This window comes from Sorex fumeus, unplaced genomic scaffold, assembly GCF_029834395.1.
Source record: "Sorex fumeus unplaced genomic scaffold, SorFum_2.1 ptg000008l, whole genome shotgun sequence".
In the NCBI taxonomy this organism is placed as follows: domain Eukaryota; kingdom Metazoa; phylum Chordata; class Mammalia; order Eulipotyphla; family Soricidae; genus Sorex; species Sorex fumeus.
In genome coordinates, this window is record NW_026606065.1 from 62,068,035 (window position 1) to 62,082,891 (window position 14,857).

The window sequence follows — 14,857 nt, forward strand, 5'->3', positions numbered from 1 at the left end:
CCTTTTCTAAGATCTTGAGCTGTGAGGTCAAGTTGTTTATGTGGGCCCTTTCTTCCTTCGTAAGAAATGCTTGCAGAACAATAAATCCTCCCATTAACATAGCTTTAGCTGCATCCCAAGTTTCTTGTAGCTTGCGTCTTCATTCTCATTTGTTTCAAGGTATCTTTTGATTTTGTCCTTGACTTCCTTCCTGACCCATTCATCGTTCAATATTGAATTGTTTAATTTCCTGGTGTTTTATTTGGTTCTCCATGTCTGTGTGTGATTCACTTCTATTTTCAGTGTATCATGGTCTGTAAAGATTGTTGATACTATTTCTATCTTCCTGATTCTATTGAGGTATGAGTTGTGGCCTAGCACATGGTCTATTTTGAATAATGTTCCGTGTTCACTAGAGAAGAATGTGCATTCTTTCTTTTTGAGGTGTAAAGCCCTGTATAGGTCTATACACCCTCGCTCTTGTTTTTCCTTCAAAGCCAATGTTTCCTTGCTGAGTTTTGTTGTTGTTGATCTATCCAAAGTTGATAAGGCGATGTTGAAGTCTTCGGCTACTATTGTGTTCCTAGCAACGTTCTCCTTAAAATCTGTTAGCAGTTGTCTTAAATATTTAGCTGTTTCCTCATTAGGTGCATATACATTTAAGTGTGTGATTTCTTTCTGTTGTGCATATCCCTTGATGAATAGAAAATGCCCTGCGCTGTTCCTTCTAATCTTTTTCAACCTGAAATTGATGTTGTTGGATACTAGTATGGCAACCCCAGCTTATTTGAAGGAGCTGTTTACTTGCAGGATTGTTTTTCATCATTTAACATTGAGTCTGTGTTTTTCTGACTGTTCAGATGAGTTTCTTGTAGGCAGCAGAATGTTGCATTCTGTCTCTGAATTCATTTTGCCACTCTGTGTCTCTTAATTGGTGAATTTAGACTGTTGACTGTAGAAAATATTGTTATCCATCATTCTAACCATGATATGTCTTGGAGTGTTTTTGTTATGGTCTCTTTGAGCTCGCACCCTTCGAGCCCCTTGAATCTGAATGGATGCACTGTCCACCTCTGGAAATTTTTCAGCAATGATTTGTTTAATCGTGGCTTTTTCATTAGGATTGTTTCCCTGACGTTCTGGTAGTCCAATGATTCTAATGCTGTTCCTCTAGGAATCATCTCCTAGGCTCTGATTCACTCTCGAGCTATTTTGAGGTCTCCTGCCATTGTTTGTTGTTACCTGTTAGCTTTGTGCAGCTGATCTTCCAGTTCACTGATTCTGTCTACTTCTGTGGGCATTATACTGTTGAGGGCACAGACTGAGTTTTTTTTATTTTATCTATGAAATCTTTTATTTGTGACATATCTGTGTTTAGCTTTCCAATTTCTGCTCTCATTTCCTCCCATAATTTCTCCATTGTTTCTGCCATGTTGCTGGATATCTGTCTGACTGTTTCATTGAGTTCATTGAACAATTGCTTTACTTCATATATGAATTCTTTCTCAGAGAGGTCTTTTAGGTTAGTAGCACCTACTGAGGCTTCTGGACTCTTTAAAATGTCCTCCTCACGTGGTGGAATTTGCATTGTTTCTTCATGTTGGTGTGGAGGTATGGGGACTGAAATAATACACTAGATTTCTTGGTATGACTAAACTACCTGTGGATGAGTGAGCGATTGCCTACCTAAACTTAGGCCATGCTCACTCCTACCAAAGCCCCGCCCACTTCTGAAGTGGCCATGTCCCCACAGGTACCTAGTGGGGGATACCAGCTGGAAGAGGAAGAAGACTGATGCAGCATTGGGGACAAACAGGAAGAGGCTCAGGACTGGTGGGTGACCCAGAGTTCTAGAGGATGCCCAGGACACTTGCACGAAGAAAGCCAATACCCAGGTTTGAGTATTGGCAGTTTAACTGACCTGAGAGGGGATGCAGACCAGCATTTAAATTTGAACCTCCTTCAAATTTAAATGATAAGATAGTTGAATATAGTAATCTTGGTAAGATGTTCATTCCATTGAGTTTCTGTACTAAATCTTTCCATATTCTTCTGGCTTCTAGAATCTCTTTTGATAGAGCTGTTGTACATCTTATGGGCTTTCCTTTTTAGGTAAATTTTTTTATTGATCTTGCTCTTTTGAATATTTTGTCTTAATATGTAGATTTTGTCATTTTGAGTATAATGTCTCTTGCAGTTCCCATAATTGCATCTATTTTCACTAAAACCCTTATTTCACTTGGATATTGGTGCCGCAGAATCTTCAACTTTTCTATGGGAATTTCGTCTCAAAGGTTTCTTTAACTTCACATTTACATTCCTGTTCTTCAGGGACTGTAATGATTCTTATAGTGTTTGCCATTAACTAATTCCATAGTTCTCTTGTATGCTTTTGTTTCTTTTTCACTTTATACTGTTTCCTAAGGGTTTCCTCCTTCTCATCTTAGAGCTCTTTAATATTTTGCTCAGCTTCGGTTATTCTGCTATCCACAGCTTCTGTTGACTTTATTTTATATTACCTATCATGTTCTTCATTTCTGTTATTTCTGAATGCAATGACTTTTTTGTTTTGATTTCATTTCATATTTTCTTATGCTTTGCTTATTTCCTGTGCTATCACTTCTTTGAAATAATTGAACTTCCTCATCATAACACTGTAGCACTGTTCTTCTATTGTTCATCAATTTGCTCAGGCAGTCACTAGTAATGTCTCCATTGTGAGACTTGTTGTAACTGTTTTTGGCATATTGGATGTGCCACAGTAGCTTGCCAGGCTCTGCCATGCAGACGTTATACTCTCGGTAGTTTGCTGGGCTCTCTGAGAGACACCAAGGAATCAAAACCAGGTCTGCCACATACAAGGCAAAATGCGCAACCCACTGTGCTATCACTCCAGTCCTTCCTCATCATAGTATCATTAAAAACACTGTTTAAGATTTACTGGTGTTTATGTCTTCAGTGGTATTGTTTTCAGTGATTTTGGGTTTTCTACACATTTTCCCCACTATTGTTCTATTGTTCCTGTTGGTCTGAGGGTTTGTTTTTCTATATAACCCTCTAGGAAGGTGATGAGGGATTTGCCAGTGGTTGCTCTCTGCCTTCCCTCCTTGTCTTCACAGAATGACAGGTAAAAATAATTATGAGAACATTTCATTTCTTGACTAGATCTATTAAGGGGCCACTTGTGTGCTTCAGGATCCGTGGCATGGTGCCTTAATATGACATAAGTCATAGTAGTGTGTGGAGGCTGTGAATGTTCACTCGGAAGGAGGGGCTCTTCCTCCACTGGAGCTTTTCTTCCATTTTGGAATGGGTTCAGTGACATCAGATATGATAGCCAGAGGGATCTCACCTAAGCTGGTGGAGCAGCAGCATAAAGTTTGTTTTATTTCTCTCTTTTCAACCTCAAATCTTCTGTTGAGCATATTGATCCTTTTTTTTTTTCCTTTTTGGGTCAAAGCCGGCAATGCACAGGTGTTACTCCTGGATTATGCACTCAGAAATTACTCCTGATGGTGCTCAGCGAACCATATGGGATGATGGGAATCGAACCTGGGTCAGCTGCATGGAAGGCAAATGCCCTACTTGCTGTGCTATAGCTTCAGCACCAAGCATATTGATTCATAACATAATTTTAGTAGACACATAGAGACATGATTTAATGAACGGTATGGTATTTTTACCATATGTCTGGTTCTTTTACCACTGTAATAAAAGTACATCAAATCATGATAGGCAATTTGACATTTCAAGCCATTTTTATAGGGCCAGAGTGCAAGTAAAATGATTGAAGTATTTCTCTCAAAAGCACCTTATTCGGTTTTGCTTCTCAGCAGCATAGAAGGTCCCAGGAGTACTAAAAGAGTGATCCCCCGCCCGCCCTGTGCAAAGACAGGAGTAAGCACTGATCACCACTCAGTGTGCACCCCACCCAAAAATCTATTATTACTATTATTACCATCATGTACTTTGCTTGTCTTATAATAAACCCCAGTGGTGAATATAATGATTGGAATTGTTGAAATTCCCATCTCTTTTCAAAAATTAACTAGAATCACATTATGGAGAATAAGTAGATATTACCTTCTCAAATATTGTTGTAACAAGTGAGTCAGCTACATCTTTTAATTTGGCAGAGACTCAACTTTAGGAATGTGAACAACCTTGTTACAAATGAGTGTCATTAAGCGTGCTTTGGTTGGAGGGTATTGACATGAAGGTGCTAAATTAAGACAAAGAAACCAGGCACTTTATGTGTTAGTTTGGGAAATATGTTTGACTTTATCTGCTTTGTACTGTGTTAAAGTAAAGGCAAATAAAAGGGCAATTGGTAGGTTGTTATCAGATCTGATTTTGTTTGGCCAATTGTTTCAAAGGTTAAATTTAGTGCTCAGAAAACTCTGCTGAATGCTGTGGGTGAGACTTTTATTCTCATATATAGTCTAACCAGTATCCTTTAATGTACTCCTTCTCACAACTTGTTCTTTAGTACAGCATAAATATTTCTCAAAATTTTTGAGGGGCCTTGTACCCAGCCAGTGCATGTTCAATCCCCAGAACCATATATGTTTTCTGGGTACTGCCAGGAATACACAGAGTCAGGGATAAACACTGAGCACAGCTACGTATGGCATAATATATAAAAATGTGAGTGGCAAATTTTTACATTAGTTCAATTAAGTATATTTTTAATTCATCCTCAGTTCTAAATAATACTATCAATATCTATATCTATATCTATCTCTCTCTCTATATATATCTATTGCATGTTTTGTTTTAATGTATCTGTGGGAGGGGGCAGTTTTCAGGCCACAACTATCTATGAGCAGATTTTGAGTGAATTAGTAGCTTCTGGCAATGCTCAGTGAATCATGGAGTTTCCAAGTAAACCAGAAAAATAAAAAATATGTTTATAAATATTATATTTTTTAGAATATATTTCCTTCCTCTCATAAATAGCTGATTATTTAGAATAGATTGTTGATATTTCATCTTTTCGGTAGATGATCGTTAATGAGTGTATGAAATGTTGGTCTCTCATTAGGTTATATTAATATTTTATAACATTTATTAAACTTAAAAATTATATTCAAGTTGTTTTCTCTTCATATTTTTATGAATTTAGCTACTTTATTCTTATTGTTTTTATTAACATATCGATAGCTATGATAAGAAGATTTTTGCAGTTATTATAATCTTATGTTCCTGTATCTTACTTGGAGGGGATGTGTCATCTATATAAACTTTCATACCAAAAGCAACAGAAAAATATGAGTTTCAAATTAAAAGAATGTATTATTTTTGTAGCAAACAAATCTTATATTTAAATTAGTCTATCAGAAATTTGAGAAAGTTACAAAGAAATTTGGGGAATAAAAGATAATAATTTATTGAATACAATATATTATAGGCTAGAATAATTTCATATATTAACTATTTCAAGAGCATCAACATTTTTATTATGAGATGTTAGGAGAATTTTTAAATGTGTATAAGTAATTGACATCTTGGTATTTGCAGACACAGATCCAGTATAAATACACACAAAGTGGCAGCTGAGATAAGATGCATTCATTCAAAAAAGTCACTTTTCTTTCCCCAAGTAGGGCATGAAGAGAAAGACATAAAAAATAAGTCACCTTACAAAAGAGTTGTAATAGATCACCTCTTGTCAGTTTCAGCACAAGCAAAAGCTTTAGAAAATAAGAATGCTTTATACTTTGAGAAGACATAACAAAAATAGTCCAAGTCTTTTTTACCCTTGAGGAATGTCTCTTAGCCGACTTTATAGTTCTGGATACCTCATTTTAAGGTGGATATCTACAAACAAATTGAATCTAGACACTACAAAAATAGGGAATAAAGTTGTCATGAGAAATGATGCAATGAAGAAGAGAACTTTAGCTTTAAAAAGTTATTAAAAATATCCAACTATGTGGGCGGAGTGACAGTGCAGAAGATGGGGCATTTTCCTTGCACACAACTGACCTGTATTGAATCCTCAGTACCATATATGGTCCCCTAGTATTGTATATGTTCCCCTAGGTGAACCCTGAGCAGAAAAACAGGAGTAAGTCCTGGGTATCATGAGGTGTGGCACCCAAACAAACAAAAATATCAAACTGTACCCAAACATATGCACATATAACAAGTATGTTATTTCATAAAATGGAAATTGGGGGCTTGAGAGATAGTATGAATATAGTGTTAAGGCTTTTTGTCTTGCAAAATTGCAACTCCTGTACGCAGTCCCTTAAGCACTTCCAGGAGACATCTCTAGTCATATGATGAAGACAAAACATGTTTCCTCAAAAACCCTGAGAACTGTCAGGCAGGGTCTGAAAAACAAAAAGAAAAAGCAGACAAAAATTGCAAATTTGACACATAACATCATTACAGAATCCTTAAATGTAATCTACAGAAAAATGTGCTTTAAATAAAATGTTTTCAAAAACAGGGAAAAATATGAGAACATATTGTCAAATGAGAAAGATTAATAATAAAATGAATTAATTTGATAAGGTAGTAAGAAGACTAAGAAGTTTCATATATTCAAATATACAATGGAGGGCTGGAGGGATTACGCAGTGGTAAGGTTCTTGCGTTGCACAGAGCTGACCCAGATTTGATCTCTGACATCACATATGGGCCCGTGAGAACCTCCAGGAGTGATACCTGTGATCTTAGACAGATGATGCCAGGAGCAGAGCTGTGTGGCCCAAACCACAAAAAGATCAAAAGAAAAAATAATTGCCTTCCAAGAAATGAAAATGAGTGTACATAAAATAATTTGTTTGTATTTCAATGATTAGATTTTCCACTATAAGAAGAAATTCCTTATTTACTAGTCATTATAAGACATTGATGACTCCTTTAAATGTAATTGGTGATTTTGGAAAGGCAAAAAATAATAATAGTAATAGCATAATCTTGAACAGAAAATTTTTGTTCACAAATTCCTATATATAAAAACAAATCATTACTGTCCTATTCATTAATTCCACAGATTTTAGCTATTCCAATCTCAAATTTCTTTTTGGTTCAGAGAAAAAAATGATCAAAATGTATTTGTTTTCCACAATGCTGGTTAGAATCATTCTTCATTCTCTTTTTGTTTTAGGATATTGTTTGTATAGGATAAAACCATGAGGCACAATGCAAAGGGCAATGACAATCTTGGGAAAAAAGGCATATCATAAACCCAATGGAGAAAAGTTAGAATTTCTTGAATTACAGGAAAAAATTATCTTTGACAAATAAGAGGGTAGCAGATTTAGACTTTTTGAAACTGAAGAAAAATAGTGGTAAGGATAATGATGTTTTAAAGAATGATCTGAATATGAAAGAATTGAGAGAGTTTCCTAGGAAAACTTGATGAAGACATAACATGTTTCCTCAAAAAATGACCTTCTTACTGACCTCTGAAATAATCACAGAGTAAGTTTTTACTAAATTTTAGCCAAAACAAGAAACTCATATTAATTCAAATGTGGTAATTAGCCCAGTGCATTATCCAATATTTAGAGAATTGTACACAATTCCCGAAAATCGATTTCATTTATAAAGAAAATATTTTTTCTAAGTACACTATTTAGATAAAACAGGAATACATCTTTCTTTAGCCACTTAAGACAATCTTTTGATTAATTTATAGCTAGTTTTCTTAAAACATATTGTTTATATAATAGTGACCTCATGTTTATCTTTCAGCAAGTCTTACAGGATGTCACTTTTATGCTTAAAGCATATGAGTACTAAAATAATTTGTGAGTTAAAAGTGGTTGAAAAAGACTGTCACTATTTTTAAAAGCTATTTCATCAGTAATGTATGATCACTATAAATTATAGTAGAGAGATAGCCACACAACATCTATATCATTTTTAGAAACTTTAACAATATTCCACTTATATTGCCAACATTATACATTTCCAGAAAATACTGATTTTACATAAAATATTAATTTGGAAAAATATTGAAATGACACATTCTTCTTAAAAGGGATTTTAGAACTGGTATCACACATAGATAAAAATAAATTGACATAATATCCTTTGGGTAAACCTTCGGTCATTTAAGAACTGGCGAAAAAATTGTAAATATAACTTACAGAGGGAAAAAGTAATTAACATTGAGTCACTGTGTTTGGCAAGATTATATTCTGCATGTATTAGGATTTGTGCATCTGTGACACAGCAGGTTGTTAAATTGCTCAGCTATCAGATATAGCATCTGCCATTTGTTCAAATGAGGTAGCTTGTTCAAAACTACATGAAGCTCTGCAAAAAGAGATTATCAATATTTGTGCTTTAAACTTTTATCTTGAATGTGTAATAATTATTAATAACTATTTATTTCAACATATAAAGGGCTATGCAATTTTGAAGGTATTTCTCATACTTTATAAACTCGTTAGTTTATAATTCTTTTTAATTATACATGGGCATGTATAATTTTTGTGTTATTTGAATTAGTTGTTTGTTATATTTTTGTTTTTTATATTGTTTGAATTGTTATTTGAGGGCTGGAGCGATGGCACAGTGGTAGGGTGTTTACCTTGTGCGCAGCCAGCCCAGCCGAGCCGGGTTTGATTCCTCCACCCTCTCGGAGAGCCCGGCAAGCTACCAAGAGTATCTTCCCCACATGGCAAAGCCTGGCAAGCTACCCATTGACTTATTCAATATGCCAAACACAGTAACAACAAGTCTCAAAATGGAGACATTACTGAGCCCGCTCGAGCAAAGCGATGAACAACACGAGGACAGTGTTTGTTTGCTTGTTATTTGAATCCCCTCATATTATTTCATATTTAGAAAAAGCACGCATACACACAAATTAAAGGTTTATATAATGGATTTTATGTGCATGGGAAGGGATATATTTCAATTCTTATTCACTGTCACTGTCACTGTCCTGTCCTGTTGTTCATCGATTTGCTTGAGCGGGCCCAGTAACGTTCTAACCTGAGGTTTTCTGGTTTCTGGATCAAATCTTAGTAAAACTAGAAAAAGGGATGTATCTCAACTGAAAGAGCTCATTCCTTGAATGTTCAAGGAACTGGGTTAAATCTCTAACTAGATGATTCCCATGTGAGTATCACTATATATAGCTGTCACTGTCACTGTCCTCCCGTTGTTCATCGATTTGCTCGAGCGGGCCCAGTAACGTCTCCATTGGAGACTTTGTTGTGACTGTATTTGGCATATCGAATACATCACGGGGAGCTTGCCAGGCTCTGCCGTGTGGGCGAGATACTCTCGGTAGCTTGCCGGGCTCTCAGAGAGGGGCGGAGGAATCGAACTCAGGTTGACCATGTTGGCTGCGTGCAAGGCAAAAGCCCTACCCGCAGTGCTATCGCTCCAGCCCTCAAATGACAATTCAAACAATATAAAAAACAAAAATATACCAAACAAATAATTCAAATAACACAAAAATTATGCATGTCCATGTATAACTAAATGTTCCAGCCAAATGTTCCAAGTCAGTGGAGAGTAGTGAGGCTGATATTGAGCCCGTGGTGGACGATGAGGACACATTTCCACCGTACTTGCTGAGGCCAGACGGACCCCAGGTCACCATCAACATGGCCATCGGACACATCAATAGATACTGTGCGAGGTTACCCAGCGACCCGTTTACTCATCTAGCTCCAAAATGTAGAACCCAGAATTTGCCCAATGGTACATTTTATTCAACTCTTTACCTGCCAGTTAACTCGCCTTTTCGAGAGTCCATTGTTGGCCTGCCCATAGATTGTGTCCGACGGGTTGAGAGAGCCGTGGCACTCATCTGCTGTGAAAAACTGCACAAAATCAGCGAACTGGATGACCAATTCTTATTATTGGTTAAAAATTTTAAGGGGCTGAAATTTTCAGAAAGTGAACTTAATTATTGTATTTTATTCATTTATTAATGATCGGCTTTTACTAGCCTGTAATGTCTCTCTCTTTCTCTTTCTCACACAAACTTTACCCATGTAACTTTTTATTTATTTATTTATTTTGAAAAGTTCTATGGCACTAAATCCATTATAACCTGGGCTTTAAGATAAACAATTTGAGTTAGCAACCAAGACCCTGTGGTGATTCCCAGAGTCAGGTGACCATACTCTCCCAATTTGGAGGTGTATGGTCTCCTGAGCTCTGTGCAAATTCATGAACCGAAGTTCTACACTGGGAACTCTGAAGACCGTCACTGCACAGTTGAAAGCAATGGGAATAGGGCAAATAAAAACATCTCAAAGCTTTTATACTATTATTAAGTTGTCCAGGTTTCTCTTGATTCAGCATATAGCTTTCTTGGTATAACCTTTTAAATTCCCCATACCTCAGACAAATTTGATGATAAATTCTACTAGTATTTCAATTTCATTATAAAAGAACAAAACTTGGAACTGCAAATATGCTATTTTTGCTGATACCTTAATGGGTATTTTTCTAAACATAGAAAGTTAACTGTTTATTACCTAAATATATTTAAGTTATTATGACCGCTTTATGTTTATAAATTTTGTTTTTTGTTGTTAATTCTATAATAAACATAAAGAACAAAACAGAATGGCAAATGGTGTGTTATAAACAATCTATTTATTATGGAAAGCAGCTAGATTTGTTTCAAAACTCTTTAGAAACATCCAAATATTTCTTTGTCTAACACTGAAAGTAGAATAATGGCCAAATTTATATCATTGTTTTTCCCAAAAATGTTGAATATGTGGGAATATTTGATAGAACAGGGCATACAAATATATTTGTTAGGATTCAGATTAAATAGGGCAATTAGTTGAATACAAGTTAAAATACTTTTCAGTCGTGGTCACCCTACAATATCATCATGGAGTACCTCGATGTTTATTCTTAGCTGCAGTTATTCTGTTGCCTAGATACTCTATTGAGTTTTTTGTTTGTTTGTTTCACTAACCATAATATTCATTTCTGTCATTTTTACTGTATTTTTCTCATTTTGATTCCTACTTTCTTTCTTGTGCTTTGTTGGCTACCTCTGCCATAGTTTCTTTGAGCTCATTAAACATCCTCACCTTGGTGTCACAGAAGTCATTCTCTGAGAATTTACAGAGCTGTTTGGTGCTGCTTGAGTCTTTCATGTTATGGTTTTCACTCATTGAAAATGGTGGGTTTTTCTGGTTCTTCCTCATTGGGTTTGCTTTGTTCTTGCGGTATTGAGAGTAATCCTTAACAGTTAGTCCCCAATAAGACTAAGTAATTAGTTTTCAGATTTCTTTTTTTTTCCCTGCTAGTCTTCAACTAGTATCAGGAAATATCAACATATAACCATGAGCAATGTGAAACTTGATGAATAGAGCTGTCATTTTAGGAAATGTGGTTCTGGTCCATTTATATGGTGGAAGTCAGTCTTGGAGGCTGCTGTGATCTTGCTGAAAAGAAGGGAACCCTGTATCATTTCAAAAAAAAGCCTCAGTGATGTCAGCAGGGAGATTATTCTCTGAAGGAATGGTGGGATCTAAAGCAGAGGGTCATAAGATATGGAGCAGTTGATAGGGAGGAAGTCAGGTGTCAAGGCTGCCAGGCTCGCGCAATATTTCTTAAAAGTTAACAGTTTCTTTATGATATAGTATTTTTTTCCAGTTTATGGAATTTAATTAGTAAGTTTATGCTGTGATAGTAGTAGTTATCACCGATGTAAAAATCAGAGTATGTCCATTTATGGCGAGGGGTGTATATACACCCTTTTGGGTGAATTGGTGTGTATAGCATACTAAGGGATGATAAGAGAAATCAGTGAATTTTTGACATTTCTCTTCTTTCCTCAGCGTTAGAAAAGAACTATGACATATTTTATACATTGCATTTCATAACAATAAAAGAGAGGGATTACAGGAATAATTAACAAAAACAAAAGTAAATTTGAAGCTAGAAGTAGACAACTTGTTTTGATTCCTAAAAACCATTTTGTTTTATTTCCTTGATTCAAACATGCAGGATATTTTTTGTTTTCTTTTTCATTTGTCCTCATTTTTTCTTCACTTAAGGAACATGATAAGTAGAACATAAGCTGTTGAGTAGTTTAAATTAATCTTGAAAACTGCATTTCTTCATTTCTACACATTCAATTTACATTTTATATTAACTAGAGTAATCAATGTGTATCCTTAAACTAGAGTTTTTCTATTATACTTGATTTCCTTTTATTTCCTTATCTCTATTTGTGTAATATTTAATTCTGAACTACTCCTAAATAATATTTATGCAAGTGAAAAGTACAATCTTGACACACTCCAGAAAAAACTAAGATAAATTTAACTTCCATAGATAACACAAAGAATAAATTCAGTTCATAATAGTTCAGTATTTGCAATACTTGGAAGAGTGATGCTTAATTTATTGTAATTCTACAGATACATTGTTACTTGGCAGGTGGTCCTTTTAATAGTCCGAAGAATTATAGTGAAAAATTGAATTGAACTACTTAGAGGCAAGGGTATTGCTGCTGCACAGAGAAGAGGGAATAAAAGTTTCGCCAACTCCAAATACATAATGAGCATCTATATGTGCAAGACACTGTAAAGAGGGAAGATCATTTTATTTCCTTGGAGTTTAGTTTGGTGCCAGAAAAGGAATTTTATGTGCTGAGTTGACTAGTACTATCTTTCAGGTATGGTACTTTCTGCATGCTATAGAAAACAACAGACTATTTATTTTCAGGAAGACTTCCAATTGCTGCAGCATTAGCAAAGATTGAACAAGGGACAGTGTGATCTTAAGTAAATCTTCCATCTCTCTAAAGATGTTTGAGTTGAAAGAAATTGTCTTTGAAACTGTTTGCTTGGAAATATTCTGGCACAATTATTAGACAAAGTGGCACTGCACACTTGCTAAAACATAAAAACTGCTAAAAGCTAACAGTGAAGACAGATTGTTGAGGTGACTGCTTAATTGTTATCAGAAAACTTATGAGCTTATGTTAGGAGTATTATGTAATTTGACATGATTATCTATTCTGACAACATGCATTATGATAGAAAAATACTAAGTAATTTAACAAGGAAGAAAAACATAAAAAATAAGATAAATAAGATAGCCCCTATGGAAGGCTTAAGATATTTTAGATGATAATTTTAAAGCACTCTTATTGATGCAAAAGAAAAGTGCATTCAGGTCTTTATTGTTTTAGGGCTGTAAAAAGTACGTTTTCCCTCTTATGTACTTAGCTTACTAATGAATAAAGTTAGAGGCAGCTATGTTCTGTTATTAAAAATTCAGACTTTAATTTGGAACTTTGGAGCTCTTGGCATATTTTAATTAGTTAGAAGAGGAACATAGTAAAAGAACGAATGACCTGAGGTTATTTTCTATTTAGTATAAGTACCTTAATGACATGACATTGTTTTTATAGTAGTTAGTGCTATTGGATCTAATTAATATTAAATATGGAAAACAAACAAAATTCATGTCAGACCCTCCTAAATGAAGGATATTTTTCATTTTGTCAACTAATAAGTGAATTTATTAGTTTATTTTTTAAATTATAATGCCAAGATTATAGTTTGAGAAAGTAATTAAGACAAAAACTCAGTCAAAATACTTATTAAAGGTCAATCAGTAAAATTGTGAGTGACAGAATTTAGAATAAAAACGAGCAGTCGAACTTGTAGCAAGCAATTAATTTTTAAATATCCAGAACAAAACCATTCATCATTATTACATGTATTATTTGCCAGTTTCTATATAAAAGTTTCAGTGAACAGAAGCATTTTTTAGTTCACCTGGCACAGTTACTATTTTGGAAAATTGCAACTCTGTTTTTCTTGTTCTAATTAGTGTTCTTGTATGAGTCATTCAGCAAAAATTTTAATAACCTGTTCTCTGAATATTTAAACACAGTTATCCACAAAATGGAAAACTATCATTAAAGCACAATTAGAGAAGGAGAATAAGGTTTAGCGAAGCCACTGTCTGATATGTTTTAGCAGCCTTTCTTTTTCTTTAGACAGATAAAATTATGTGATTAGCAAAACAATGCTAGAGAAACAATACTAGCTTTATGAGAATTCTGTAAAATAAGAAACTTTTAAGATTGGCTACTTATATTAGGTTATTAGTACTAGTCTAAGGCTTTGTAGAGATGCTGGAAAATAATTTGCATAAGACAGGAGACATGTATTCTTTCACATGAAGAAATATTAAACATAAGAAATCTGATCAAATTTTTGTTTGCAAGTAACCTACTGCAACCTTTTCATAGTATACTTTCCATTAGTCTAAACTCGAGATTCTTTTCTTTCCTTTTTCTTAAAATTAATTTTTATTAGTGAAACAGCATGAGGTACAGTTGTAGACTTACAAATTTTTGTGCTTGGGTTTCGATTATACAATGATCAAATACCCATCCCTCCACCAGTGCCCATTTTCCACCACCATGGATCCCAGTATCCCTCCCACCCCCATTCCCCCCATCCCACCCTGCCTGTGTGGCAGGGCATTCACTTTTGTTCTCTCTCTCCTTTTGTGGTCCGCAAAATAGGCATTGAGTGGCAATCATGTTCGGTCCATAGTCTACTTTTAACATGCATGTCCCATCCTGGGAGGATCCTCCAAACACCCTTTATTTGGTGCTCCCTTCTCTATCTGAGCTGCCCTTTCCCCTGGAATGCCCGGCTGGCCTCTAAGCCATGGAGTAATCCTCCTGGTATTGATCACGGCTATTCTTGGGTATTAATCTCCTGTTTTGTTACTTTATGTCCCCCAGATGAATTCAATCTTTTTATGTCTATCCCTCTCTGACTCATTTCGCTTAGCATGATACTTTCCATGTAGTACCACTTGTATGTAAATTTCATGACTTCATCTTTTCTAATAGCTACATAGTACTCCATTGTGTAAATGTACCAAAGTTTCTTTA

The 14,857-nt window shown here is 35.1% G+C and overlaps 1 pseudogene; it reads left to right on the forward strand.

Moving 5' to 3' along the window:
- LOC130018083 (uncharacterized) overlaps positions 1-14,857 on the forward strand; it is a 96,428-nt pseudogene that overhangs the window by 20,663 nt on the left and 60,908 nt on the right.